Below are 15870 nucleotides of genomic sequence, written 5' to 3'. Positions count from 1 at the left end.
TTATTTGTCTAAATTCGTTCTTGGGAACATTTTCCGTACATAAATATATCGCATTGATATACATCGACGATGCATTTATGTATGCCTGTATAAATAACAAAGGCGAATAGAGAGGATGTCAATCTTTTCTATTCGCCTTTTTATTTGTCTAAATTCGTTCTTGGGAACATTTTCCGTACATAAGTATATTGCATATAATATGCGTATGTATATAAAGACAAATACAAGGGATGTAAATCTCTTTTATTTTGCTAAATTCGTTTTACAGAACGTTGTGTAAACTTAAGGATATCATTCATCTTAACCGATAAGCACCTAGCCTATACTCTTTTTGTATTCTATTATCATGTTTGGAAACATTTTCTTACGATTTCCAGAATTAAATTCACTATTTTAATTCGGAACATTGTCTTAAATGTACGTTCAGTTCGAAGACGAACCACAAGATACGTTTATAAGTTATACCTTATGAGACTATTAAATATACAGTTTTCAGACCTAATGCGATGAACTATCAAAAAACAATTAAAAAACATCGCCCCGTGCGGAAATTGAATTGGAGACTAATTCCATTCATCTGAATTCGATCATTACCCGCATTGTACTTCTAGAGCCCGTTCGGTCCGATGGCGAATAAAATCCGCGTTTCAGTATATCATATGCGGTTAAACGGTGAGGCCAGTTACAACTGCATTAAAACCTCCGATGTATACCTGAATATAGCGGGAGGACGCCCGCATAATTTGACGAACCTTCAAGTGCACCTACTTATGAGGGACCATATAATACCAATTCGACATGACGAGAATTCAGAGCCAAATCGATATCACATGGCAACTATATTTGGTTCTAATGAAATGAAGGATCAACGAACATGAAGACATGCTCATCAATCACAGATACATGGAATTCTGTATCGTCGCAACCGATAATACGTACAACCTTCGATTGGAATGAATTAATCAAAAAAATTGGACGAAAATAGTTTAGACATTCAGAAAACTGACAATTAGGTAAAACTGTAAAACCTGCTTTAAATAGAAACCACATTAATCAAAAAAGGTCATGCATTGTAATACGATTAGTTACGAAAGTAGCCTAACCTTTGGACCATTTTGAATTTTAACTTATCGAGATATCGTTCGCGGGTAAACGGCGGGACTAACTACCACCGCCTTGACAACCGCAGCCTATGCCCGAACAAATCAGGAAGGCGCGTGCATGGATTAACGAGATTCCCACTGTCCTTATCTAAAATTTTACGCAATACTGCCGCGACGGAACCGAACAGGCGCTCGGAGACCCGTACGTGAACCGTCCCCGATACTTACGCAGGAAAGACCAGCTCGGAGCTTTAACAAGCACCAGAGCCATAGACAGATAGTCTACATTTCAAAATGTCCATATACTTACGCAGGAAAGACCAGCTCAGCAGATCGCGTTCGGATCCGTTCAGAGAAGGATCGAGATGCCGAGCGCGGGTAAACGGCGGGACTAACTACCACCGCCTTGACAACCGCAGCCTATGCCCGAACATATCAGGAAGGCGCGTGCATGGATTAACGAGATTCCCACTGTCCTTATCTAAAATTTTACGCAATACTGCCGCGACGGAACCGAACAGGCGCTCGGAGACCCGTACGTGAACCGTTCCCGATACTTACGCAGGAAAGACCAGCTCGGAGCTTTAACAAGCACCAGAGCCATAGACAGATAGTCTACATTTCAAAATGTCCATATACTTACGCAGGAAAGACCAGCTCAGCAGATCGCGTTCGGATCCGTTCAGAGAAGGATCGAGATGCCGAGCGCGGGTAAACGGCGGGACTAACTACCACCAACTTGACAACCGCAGCCTATGCCCGAACATATCAGGAAGGCGCGTGCATGGATTAACGAGATTCCCACTGTCCTTATCTAAAATTTTACGCAATACGGCCGCGACGGAACCGAACAGGCGCTCGGAGACCCGTACGTGAACCGTCCCCGATACTTACGCAGGAAAGACCAGCTCGGAGCTTTAACAAGCACCAGAGCCATAGACAGATAGTCTACATTTCAAAATGTCCATATACTTACGCAGGAAAGACCAGCTCAGACCTTTAACAAGCACCAGAGCCATAGACTCATGGTCTACATTTCAAAATGTCCCTAACTAAGATCGCGTTCGGATCCGTTCAGAGAAGGATCGAGATGCCGAGCGCGGGTAAACGGCGGGACTAACTACCACCACCTTGACAACCGCAGCCTATGCCCGAACATATCAGGAAGGCGCGTGCATGGATTAACGAGATTCCCACTGTCCTTATCTAAAATTTTACGCAATACGGCCGCGACGGAACCGAACAGGCGCTCGGAGACCCGTACGTGAACCGTCCCCGATACTTACGCAGGAAAGACCAGCTCGGAGCTTTAACAAGCACCAGAGCCATAGACAGATAGTCTACATTTCAAAATGTCCATATACTTACGCAGGAAAGACCAGCTCAGCAGATCGCGTTCGGATCCGTTCAGAGAAGGATCGAGATGCCGAGCGCGGGTAAACGGCGGGACTAACTACCACCACCTTGACAACCGCAGCCTATGCCCGAACATATCAGGAAGGCGCGTGCATGGATTAACGAGATTCCCACTGTCCTTATCTAAAATTTTACGCAATACGGCCGCGACGGAACCGAACAGGCGCTCGGAGACCCGTACGTGAACCGTCCCCGATACTTACGCAGGAAAGACCAGCTCGGAGCTTTAACAAGCACCAGAGCCATAGACAGATAGTCTACATTTCAAAATGTCCATATACTTACGCAGGAAAGACCAGCTCAGCAGATCGCGTTCGGATCCGTTCAGAGAAGGATCGAGATGCCGAGCGCGGGTAAACGGCGGGACTAACTACCACCACCTTGACAACCGCAGCCTATGCCCGAACATATCAGGAAGGCGCGTGCATGGATTAACGAGATTCCCACTGTCCTTATCTAAAATTTTACGCAATACGGCCGCGACGGAACCGAACAGGCGCTCGGAGACCCGTACGTGAACCGTCCCCGATACTTACGCAGGAAAGACCAGCTCGGAGCTTTAACAAGCACCAGAGCCATAGACAGATAGTCTACATTTCAAAATGTCCATATACTTACGCAGGAAAGACCAGCTCAGACCTTTAACAAGCACCAGAGCCATAGACTCATGGTCTACATTTCAAAATGTCCCTAACTAAGATCGCGTTCGGATCCGTTCAGAGAAGGATCGAGATGCCGAGCGCGGGTAAACGGCGGGACTAACTACCACCACCTTGACAACCGCAGCCTATGCCCGAACATATCAGGAAGGCGCGTGCATGGATTAACGAGATTCCCACTGTCCTTATCTAAAATTTTACGTAATACGGCCGCGACGGAACCGAACAGGCGCTCGGAGACCCGTACGTGAACCGTCCCCGATACTTACGCAGGAAAGACCAGCTCGGAGCTTTAACAAGCACCAGAGCCATAGACAGATAGTCTACATTTCAAAATGTCCATATACTTACGCAGGAAAGACCAGCTCAGACCTTTAACAAGCACCTGAGCCATAGACTCATGGTCTACATTTCAAAATGTCCCTAACTAAGATCGCGTTCGGATCCGTTCAGAGAAGGATCGAGATGCCGAGCGCGGGTAAACGGCGGGACTAACTACCACCACCTTGACAACCGCAGCCTATGCCCGAACATATCAGGAAGGCGCGTGCATGGATTAACGAGATTCCCACTGTCCTTATCTAAAATTTTACGCAATACGGCCGCGACGGAACCGAACAGGCGCTCGGAGACCCGTACGTGAACCGTCCCCGATACTTACGCAGGAAAGACCAGCTCGGAGCTTTAACAAGCACCAGAGCCATAGACAGATAGTCTACATTTCAAAATGTCCATATACTTACGTAGGAAAGACCAGCTCAGACCTTTAACAAGCACCAGAGCCATAGACTCATGGTCTACAATTCAAAATGTCCCTAACTAAGATCGCGTTCGGATCCGTTCAGAGAAGGATCGAGATGCCGAGCGCGGGTAAACGGCGGGACTAACTACCACCACCTTGACAACCGCAGCCTATGCCCGAACATATCAGGAAGGCGCGTGCATGGATTAACGAGATTCCCACTGTCCTTATCTAAAATTTTACGCAATACTGCCGCGACGGAACCGAACAGGCGCTCGGAGACCCGTACGTGAACCGTTCCCGATACTTACGCAGGAAAGACCAGCTCGGAGCTTTAACAAGCACCAGAGCCATAGACAGATAGTCTACATTTCAAAATGTCCATATACTTACGCAGGAAAGACCAGCTCAGACCTTTAACAAGCACCAGAGCCATAGACTCATGGTCTACATTTCAAAATGTCCCTAACTAAGATCGCGTTCGGATCCGTTCAGAGAAGGATCGAGATGCCGAGCGCGGGTAAACGGCGGGACTAACTACCACCACCTTGACAACCGCAGCCTATGCCCGAACATATCAGGAAGGCGCGTGCATGGATTAACGAGATTCCCACTGTCCTTATCTAAAATTTTACGCAATACGGCCGCGACGGAACCGAACAGGCGCTCGGAGACCCGTACGTGAACCGTCCCCGATACTTACGCAGGAAAGACCAGCTCGGAGCTTTAACAAGCACCAGAGCCATAGACAGATAGTCTACATTTCAAAATGTCCATATACTTACGTAGGAAAGACCAGCTCAGACCTTTAACAAGCACCAGAGCCATAGACTCATGGTCTACAATTCAAAATGTCCCTAACTAAGATCGCGTTCGGATCCGTTCAGAGAAGGATCGAGATGCCGAGCGCGGGTAAACGGCGGGACTAACTACCACCACCTTGACAACCGCAGCCTATGCCCGAACATATCAGGAAGGCGCGTGCATGGATTAACGAGATTCCCACTGTCCTTATCTAAAATTTTACGCAATACGGCCGCGACGGAACCGAACAGGCGCTCGGAGACCCGTACGTGAACCGTCCCCGATACTTACGCAGGAAAGACCAGCTCGGAGCTTTAACAAGCACCAGAGCCATAGACAGATAGTCTACATTTCAAAATGTCCATATACTTACGTAGGAAAGACCAGCTCAGACCTTTAACAAGCACCAGAGCCATAGACTCATGGTCTACAATTCAAAATGTCCCTAACTAAGATCGCGTTCGGATCCGTTCAGAGAAGGATCGAGATGCCGAGCGCGGGTAAACGGCGGGACTAACTACCACCACCTTGACAACCGCAGCCTATGCCCGAACATATCAGGAAGGCGCGTGCATGGATTAACGAGATTCCCACTGTCCTTATCTAAAATTTTACGTAATACGGCCGCGACGGAACCGAACAGGCGCTCGGAGACCCGTACGTGAACCGTCCCCGATACTTACGCAGGAAAGACCAGCTCGGAGCTTTAACAAGCACCAGAGCCATAGACAGATAGTCTACATTTCAAAATGTCCATATACTTACGCAGGAAAGACCAGCTCAGCAGATCGCGTTCGGATCCGTTCAGAGAAGGATCGAGATGCCGAGCGCGGGTAAACGGCGGGACTAACTACCACCAACTTGACAACCGCAGCCTATGCCCGAACATATCAGGAAGGCGCGTGCATGGATTAACGAGATTCCCACTGTCCTTATCTAAAATTTTACGCAATACGGCCGCGACGGAACCGAACAGGCGCTCGGAGACCCGTACGTGAACCGTCCCCGATACTTACGCAGGAAAGACCAGCTCGGAGCTTTAACAAGCACCAGAGCCATAGACAGATAGTCTACATTTCAAAATGTCCATATACTTACGCAGGAAAGACCAGCTCAGACCTTTAACAAGCACCAGAGCCATAGACTCATGGTCTACATTTCAAAATGTCCCTAACTAAGATCGCGTTCGGATCCGTTCAGAGAAGGATCGAGATGCCGAGCGCGGGTAAACGGCGGGACTAACTACCACCACCTTGACAACCGCAGCCTATGCCCGAACATATCAGGAAGGCGCGTGCATGGATTAACGAGATTCCCACTGTCCTTATCTAAAATTTTACGCAATACGGCCGCGACGGAACCGAACAGGCGCTCGGAGACCCGTACGTGAACCGTCCCCGATACTTACGCAGGAAAGACCAGCTCGGAGCTTTAACAAGCACCAGAGCCATAGACAGATAGTCTACATTTCAAAATGTCCATATACTTACGCAGGAAAGACCAGCTCAGCAGATCGCGTTCGGATCCGTTCAGAGAAGGATCGAGATGCCGAGCGCGGGTAAACGGCGGGACTAACTACCACCACCTTGACAACCGCAGCCTATGCCCGAACATATCAGGAAGGCGCGTGCATGGATTAACGAGATTCCCACTGTCCTTATCTAAAATTTTACGCAATACGGCCGCGACGGAACCGAACAGGCGCTCGGAGACCCGTACGTGAACCGTCCCCGATACTTACGCAGGAAAGACCAGCTCGGAGCTTTAACAAGCACCAGAGCCATAGACAGATAGTCTACATTTCAAAATGTCCATATACTTACGTAGGAAAGACCAGCTCAGACCTTTAACAAGCACCAGAGCCATAGACTCATGGTCTACAATTCAAAATGTCCCTAACTAAGATCGCGTTCGGATCCGTTCAGAGAAGGATCGAGATGCCGAGCGCGGGTAAACGGCGGGACTAACTACCACCACCTTGACAACCGCAGCCTATGCCCGAACATATCAGGAAGGCGCGTGCATGGATTAACGAGATTCCCACTGTCCTTATCTAAAATTTTACGCAATACGGCCGCGACGGAACCGAACAGGCGCTCGGAGACCCGTACGTGAACCGTCCCCGATACTTACGCAGGAAAGACCAGCTCGGAGCTTTAACAAGCACCAGAGCCATAGACAGATAGTCTACATTTCAAAATGTCCATATACTTACGCAGGAAAGACCAGCTCAGCAGATCGCGTTCGGATCCGTTCAGAGAAGGATCGAGATGCCGAGCGCGGGTAAACGGCGGGACTAACTACCACCACCTTGACAACCGCAGCCTATGCCCGAACATATCAGGAAGGCGCGTGCATGGATTAACGAGATTCCCACTGTCCTTATCTAAAATTTTACGCAATACGGCCGCGACGGAACCGAACAGGGCGCTCGGAGACCCGTACGTGAACCGTCCCCGATACTTACGCAGGAAAGACCAGCTCGGAGCTTTAACAAGCACCAGAGCCATAGACAGATAGTCTACATTTCAAAATGTCCATATACTTACGCAGGAAAGACCAGCTCAGACCTTTAACAAGCACCAGAGCCATAGACTCATGGTCTACATTTCAAAATGTCCCTAACTAAGATCGCGTTCGGATCCGTTCAGAGAAGGATCGAGATGCCGAGCGCGGGTAAACGGCGGGACTAACTACCACCACCTTGACAACCGCAGCCTATGCCCGAACATATCAGGAAGGCGCGTGCATGGATTAACGAGATTCCCACTGTCCTTATCTAAAATTTTACGTAATACGGCCGCGACGGAACCGAACAGGCGCTCGGAGACCCGTACGTGAACCGTCCCCGATACTTACGCAGGAAAGACCAGCTCGGAGCTTTAACAAGCACCAGAGCCATAGACAGATAGTCTACATTTCAAAATGTCCATATACTTACGCAGGAAAGACCAGCTCAGACCTTTAACAAGCACCAGAGCCATAGACTCATGGTCTACATTTCAAAATGTCCCTAACTAAGATCGCGTTCGGATCCGTTCAGAGAAGGATCGAGATGCCGAGCGCGGGTAAACGGCGGGACTAACTACCACCACCTTGACAACCGCAGCCTATGCCCGAACATATCAGGAAGGCGCGTGCATGGATTAACGAGATTCCCACTGTCCTTATCTAAAATTTTACGCAATACGGCCGCGACGGAACCGAACAGGCGCTCGGAGACCCGTACGTGAACCGTCCCCGATACTTACGCAGGAAAGACCAGCTCGGAGCTTTAACAAGCACCAGAGCCATAGACAGATAGTCTACATTTCAAAATGTCCATATACTTACGTAGGAAAGACCAGCTCAGACCTTTAACAAGCACCAGAGCCATAGACTCATGGTCTACAATTCAAAATGTCCCTAACTAAGATCGCGTTCGGATCCGTTCAGAGAAGGATCGAGATGCCGAGCGCGGGTAAACGGCGGGACTAACTACCACCACCTTGACAACCGCAGCCTATGCCCGAACATATCAGGAAGGCGCGTGCATGGATTAACGAGATTCCCACTGTCCTTATCTAAAATTTTACGCAATACTGCCGCGACGGAACCGAACAGGCGCTCGGAGACCCGTACGTGAACCGTTCCCGATACTTACGCAGGAAAGACCAGCTCGGAGCTTTAACAAGCACCAGAGCCATAGACAGATAGTCTACATTTCAAAATGTCCATATACTTACGCAGGAAAGACCAGCTCAGACCTTTAACAAGCACCAGAGCCATAGACTCATGGTCTACATTTCAAAATGTCCCTAACTAAGATCGCGTTCGGATCCGTTCAGAGAAGGATCGAGATGCCGAGCGCGGGTAAACGGCGGGACTAACTACCACCACCTTGACAACCGCAGCCTATGCCCGAACATATCAGGAAGGCGCGTGCATGGATTAACGAGATTCCCACTGTCCTTATCTAAAATTTTACGCAATACGGCCGCGACGGAACCGAACAGGCGCTCGGAGACCCGTACGTGAACCGTCCCCGATACTTACGCAGGAAAGACCAGCTCGGAGCTTTAACAAGCACCAGAGCCATAGACAGATAGTCTACATTTCAAAATGTCCATATACTTACGTAGGAAAGACCAGCTCAGACCTTTAACAAGCACCAGAGCCATAGACTCATGGTCTACAATTCAAAATGTCCCTAACTAAGATCGCGTTCGGATCCGTTCAGAGAAGGATCGAGATGCCGAGCGCGGGTAAACGGCGGGACTAACTACCACCACCTTGACAACCGCAGCCTATGCCCGAACATATCAGGAAGGCGCGTGCATGGATTAACGAGATTCCCACTGTCCTTATCTAAAATTTTACGCAATACTGCCACGACGGAACCGAACAGGCGCTCGGAGACCCGTACGTGAACCGTTCCCGATACTTACGCAGGAAAGACCAGCTCGGAGCTTTAACAAGCACCAGAGCCATAGACAGATAGTCTACATTTCAAAATGTCCATATACTTACGCAGGAAAGACCAGCTCAGACCTTTAACAAGCACCAGAGCCATAGACTCATGGTCTACATTTCAAAATGTCCCTAACTAAGATCGCGTTCGGATCCGTTCAGAGAAGGATCGAGATGCCGAGCGCGGGTAAACGGCGGGACTAACTACCACCACCTTGACAACCGCAGCCTATGCCCGAACATATCAGGAAGGCGCGTGCATGGATTAACGAGATTCCCACTGTCCTTATCTAAAATTTTACGTAATACGGCCGCGACGGAACCGAACAGGCGCTCGGAGACCCGTACGTGAACCGTCCCCGATACTTACGCAGGAAAGACCAGCTCGGAGCTTTAACAAGCACCAGAGCCATAGACAGATAGTCTACATTTCAAAATGTCCATATACTTACGCAGGAAAGACCAGCTCAGACCTTTAACAAGCACCAGAGCCATAGACTCATGGTCTACATTTCAAAATGTCCCTAACTAAGATCGCGTTCGGATCCGTTCAGAGAAGGATCGAGATGCCGAGCGCGGGTAAACGGCGGGACTAACTACCACCACCTTGACAACCGCAGCCTATGCCCGAACATATCAGGAAGGCGCGTGCATGGATTAACGAGATTCCCACTGTCCTTATCTAAAATTTTACGCAATACTGCCGCGACGGAACCGAACAGGCGCTCGGAGACCCGTACGTGAACCGTCCCCGATACTTACGCAGGAAAGACCAGCTCGGAGCTTTAACAAGCACCAGAGCCATAGACAGATAGTCTACATTTCAAAATGTCCATATACTTACGCAGGAAAGACCAGCTCAGACCTTTAACAAGCACCAGAGCCATAGACTCATGGTCTACATTTCAAAATGTCCCTAACTAAGATCGCGTTCGGATCCGTTCAGAGAAGGATCGAGATGCCGAGCGCGGGTAAACGGCGGGACTAACTACCACCACCTTGACAACCGCAGCCTATGCCCGAACATATCAGGAAGGCGCGTGCATGGATTAACGAGATTCCCACTGTCCTTATCTAAAATTTTACGCAATACGGCCGCGACGGAACCGAACAGGCGCTCGGAGACCCGTACGTGAACCGTCCCCGATACTTACGCAGGAAAGACCAGCTCGGAGCTTTAACAAGCACCAGAGCCATAGACAGATAGTCTACATTTCAAAATGTCCATATACTTACGCAGGAAAGACCAGCTCAGACCTTTAACAAGCACCAGAGCCATAGACTCATGGTCTACAATTCAAAATGTCCCTAACTAAGATCGCGTTCGGATCCGTTCAGAGAAGGATCGAGATGCCGAGCGCGGGTAAACGGCGGGACTAACTACCACCACCTTGACAACCGCAGCCTATGCCCGAACATATCAGGAAGGCGCGTGCATGGATTAACGAGATTCCCACTGTCCTTATCTAAAATTTTACGCAATACTGCCGCGACGGAACCGAACAGGCGCTCGGAGACCCGTACGTGAACCGTTCCCGATACTTACGCAGGAAAGACCAGCTCGGAGCTTTAACAAGCACCAGAGCCATAGACAGATAGTCTACATTTCAAAATGTCCATATACTTACGCAGGAAAGACCAGCTCAGACCTTTAACAAGCACCAGAGCCATAGACTCATGGTCTACATTTCAAAATGTCCCTAACTAAGATCGCGTTCGGATCCGTTCAGAGAAGGATCGAGATGCCGAGCGCGGGTAAACGGCGGGACTAACTACCACCACCTTGACAACCGCAGCCTATGCCCGAACATATCAGGAAGGCGCGTGCATGGATTAACGAGATTCCCACTGTCCTTATCTAAAATTTTACGTAATACGGCCGCGACGGAACCGAACAGGCGCTCGGAGACCCGTACGTGAACCGTCCCCGATACTTACGCAGGAAAGACCAGCTCGGAGCTTTAACAAGCACCAGAGCCATAGACAGATAGTCTACATTTCAAAATGTCCATATACTTACGCAGGAAAGACCAGCTCAGACCTTTAACAAGCACCTGAGCCATAGACTCATGGTCTACATTTCAAAATGTCCCTAACTAAGATCGCGTTCGGATCCGTTCAGAGAAGGATCGAGATGCCGAGCGCGGGTAAACGGCGGGACTAACTACCACCACCTTGACAACCGCAGCCTATGCCCGAACATATCAGGAAGGCGCGTGCATGGATTAACGAGATTCCCACTGTCCTTATCTAAAATTTTACGCAATACTGCCGCGACGGAACCGAACAGGCGCTCGGAGACCCGTACGTGAACCGTCCCCGATACTTACGCAGGAAAGACCAGCTCGGAGCTTTAACAAGCACCAGAGCCATAGACAGATAGTCTACATTTCAAAATGTCCATATACTTACGCAGGAAAGACCAGCTCAGCAGATCGCGTTCGGATCCGTTCAGAGAAGGATCGAGATGCCGAGCGCGGGTAAACGGCGGGACTAACTACCACCACCTTGACAACCGCAGCCTATGCCCGAACATATCAGGAAGGCGCGTGCATGGATTAACGAGATTCCCACTGTCCTTATCTAAAATTTTACGCAATACTGCCGCGACGGAACCGAACAGGCGCTCGGAGACCCGTACGTGAACCGTCCCCGATACTTACGCAGGAAAGACCAGCTCGGAGTTTTAACAAGCACCAGAGCCATAGACAGATAGTCTACATTTCAAAATGTCCATATACTTACGCAGGAAAGACCAGCTCAGCAGATCGCGTTCGCATCCGTTCAGAGAAGGATCGAGATGCCGAGCGCGGGTAAACGGCGGGACTAACTACCACCGCCTTGACAACCGCAGCCTATGCCCGAACATATCAGGAAGGCGCGTGCATGGATTAACGAGATTCCTACTGCCCCCCTAACTTCTCTCCGCTTGGGGAGTAGGACTTGCTAGGACTACTGTTTCAGCGATAGTCCTAATCATAGAGAAAGACAAATAATGCTCATCTTGTAGTGTGGAAAATTGGCAAACTCATAGTAGCAATGGTCCCAGGGTGCTTTGTCCATTCCACCACTCGGACACGGCCAGTTCCGTCAACTCTGCCAAGACTCCCTAACCTAAAACATTAAAAATCATAACTAGACTATTGATATTCCGATGGGAGGATGATTGGCATTAGGAATGATTGAACAATATGAAACACAATCACGAAGTTACTGCACCGTCCTACGGGGTCGCTATCTCAATAGACCTCATACCTTGCAAATCAAACATATAAGTCATCTAACTAATAAACTTCGAGCAGATAAGTCTAATATAAACAAATGTAGTATTCAACATATCCGAAAGTACTTAAGCAAAGGTAGAATCCTGGCCTGTTGGCGTTCGGTCATCAAGTGCAGAGGAACCGCAGGTTGATGTGGATAGCTTCGGACATGTGATTTCCAGATTGATCACGGTCGGCTCTACCAGTTCTGTCAGGGGAACTGGACACGGATAACCTAAAAAATACAAAAAATGTAAATACACCGCTGGTATCTTAATTGGAAGGTGACTAGCAACAAAATAAAATGAAATAAAAGTGGTTAAACAATATCAAAACATATCTACGGCGTCAAATTCACCCTGAAATAATACGAAATATTCATACAAAAGTACAATCTAGTGACACAGATGGTGTCCGACATAACCTCCAAGTGGTGCGAGGGGGTAAAACAAACAAGTCACAGGTCGACAAATCACATAAGATCGGTCTAATCCATAAGAAAACCTAAAAACACAACAATAACAAAATAAAATAAACAAAACGTTTAAACAGAACGAAGACATAACCTCCAATGCGTGTACGTCAATTCTAATGAATGAGAGACGAAAACAATATCCAACGACATAAAGTAGAGAAAGAAATCAGGCGGCGCGCGCCATCTAGCGAGAACCAAGACAATCAAAGAATAGGATTTTCAAATATAGAGAAGCGTAAAATTGTCAAGAATATCATTAAAAATCTTTGAAAATTGTATTATATTATATTCTATTCTATTCTAAATTAATGATATAAATAGAATATGATATAAAATATCCTTAGCTAAGCATCAGAATTCACCCACAGTCGAAACAAAGGAAGAGATATATTCACATCAAGGAAGGCTCTTCGAAACAATCTAACCTAAATTGCAATAACAACAATAAGTAACCTATGATAAATCACTAGATTAACAAACATATACATACATAAACGGCACTCTCACCTAGATTTCAAACTTACTCAAAAATGCTAATTATATAAGGCAATACAGGTCATCACGGATAATCCTCAAAGGAAGTGCACATCCGAGAGGATGTCAAGGGGCAAGTCAGTAACTGTGTATAACCGCAGCAACTCGGAATAAGCGAAAGATTGTTGCATGGAATATATAAACATCTTCAAACTAACATCCGGTCAAATCTCTCAATGTCATTTAGTTGCTCACTAAAAGCAACAATATCATTCAATTACCTTAAAGGTAACCATACGAAGTAACTAATTGGTACCCTATAGTCAATAAATAGACACTTACTGTATAAACTACCCTAATGAAAAGAAATACATGGGTTGACTGTCATGCATGGCCTTCCTACGGAGACAGTCATCGTACCAATGCATCCAAGTGGGGTGTTGGTCCAACAGTAAGGACATGATCATTAAACTAAAAATTCACAATATAGAATTAGTAGGTAGTGAATCGGATCGACAATTATAAATAATAAACGCATATATAGCTGGAGACCACCAAATCCAGTCGCAACAATAAATGACAGTCTATCATAACTCGTCGCACAATTATGTTCCATAGTAATCTCCAAACGATGACACGGCACTAATAGTCGGTCCGAAACGATAAATTAAAGCAACTTTCATCTCATTTTCAATTGATCACATCAAATTCTAAGAACAAATAACATAACCTCATAAATACAGCTGACATGTACCGGTTCGATATACAGAAATCCTAATCTTTGCAAATCCGATCATAACAATTAGGAAATAATTAATGAAATGAATGAGAAATTAGAAAGATACGATATCGATACAATAAAATGGATATTGTTCAATACTCTCATTAAGAAGAGACTGCATGCACGAAGATTCAGAGAAAGGTATTGTCAAAAGTATTGCGATCTATAAAATATCGTCGTAACTCTGTCGTATATCACAAAACCTCTCAAAATTAAAACTTATGCCTGTTATTTTACTACTTAAGCTAAAATAATAAAATTCTCTTTTTCAGCTGTCTTGGTGGTCCTGAAAAGGACCGATATTTGATGATAAAATAGGTTACATTCGTTTTATTTAGTTTTGCTATCTGTCTTTTTAGGTAACAATACAGCTTGGATATTTGGCAGAACGCCGCCCTGGGCTATAGTAACTCCGGATAGGAGTTTGTTCAATTCTTCGTCGTTTCTGATGGCCAATTGCAAATGCCTAGGGATAATCCTGGTTTTCTTGTTATCTCTAGCGGCGTTACCCGCCAATTCGAGAACCTCGGCTGCCAGATATTCCATTACGGCAGCTAAGTAGACGGGAGCACCGGCCCCTACGCGTTCGGCATAATTCCCTTTCCTTAAAAGTCTGTGAATACGACCGACAGGGAATTGTAATCCCGCTCGGTTAGAACGAGACTTCGCCTTTCCCTTCACTTTTCCGCCTTTACCACGTCCGGACATTTTACTATCGATTGCTTCTAGAACTCGCTCGCCTTAGAGTTGAAATCTGTACTAAAACTGTCAACATACTAGCAACGAATTTTGTTCGTAAGCCGAACGCATGATCTCGTACGCGACCAATGAAAGGCTAACTCAGATAATAGGCGGGGCTTAGGAGTGTATTTAAGGAGCCTATAAATTCTAAGGATTCCTGAAATTTGTTTTAGTCTAGTACTTTTCGTGGTTCCTTTAATATCGTAATATTTATTTCGAAATGCCTCCGAAAACAAGCGGTAAGGCGGCCAAAAAGGCCGGTAAGGCTCAGAAAAATATCTCCAAAAGTGACAAGAAAAAGAAACGCAAGAGGAAGGAAAGCTACGCGATCTACATTTACAAAGTTTTAAAGCAAGTTCATCCCGATACGGGTATCTCCAGCAAGGCCATGTCGATCATGAATTCTTTCGTGAACGATATATTCGAAAGGATAGCCGCCGAAGCGTCCCGTCTCGCTCATTACAATAAAAGATCTACTATCACAAGCAGAGAAATCCAAACTGCCGTGCGATTATTGCTGCCCGGTGAATTGGCTAAGCACGCCGTTAGTGAAGGTACCAAAGCCGTCACTAAATATACCAGTTCTAAGTAAACCATAAGCCTTGAATATCATAAAGGAGAAAACGGTTCTTTTCAGAGCCACAATTTAGATAAATAAAAAAAGAAATAATCTTAAAAAAATTAATTTTATATATTATACAGCTGTAGTATCCAATATTGAAATACAAATTTTGTTATCAACAGTATATTATTATTCTTTGGTTATTAGTGATTACATTATTTTTTCTTTAGTTTTTAAAAACAATGCGTATAAGTACACCGACTGTTATTAATTACTAACATGTAGTCGAATATAACTCTGAGATAAAAATCCATAACTCTTTTAGTGGTTTATATAAATATCGATAAAAGAATATTAATTGAATTATCTTCTTTTTCTTTGATTAAATTTAGGTGGTTCTG

The sequence above is a fragment of the Rhynchophorus ferrugineus genome, unplaced genomic scaffold (assembly GCF_030347505.1).
Source record: "Rhynchophorus ferrugineus isolate W39M unplaced genomic scaffold, kcgeb_rfMv2 rfM627, whole genome shotgun sequence".
Lineage (NCBI taxonomy): Eukaryota > Metazoa > Arthropoda > Insecta > Coleoptera > Curculionidae > Rhynchophorus > Rhynchophorus ferrugineus.
The sequence above is the reverse complement of the archived record's forward strand: the minus strand, read 5'-3'. Positions refer to the sequence as shown.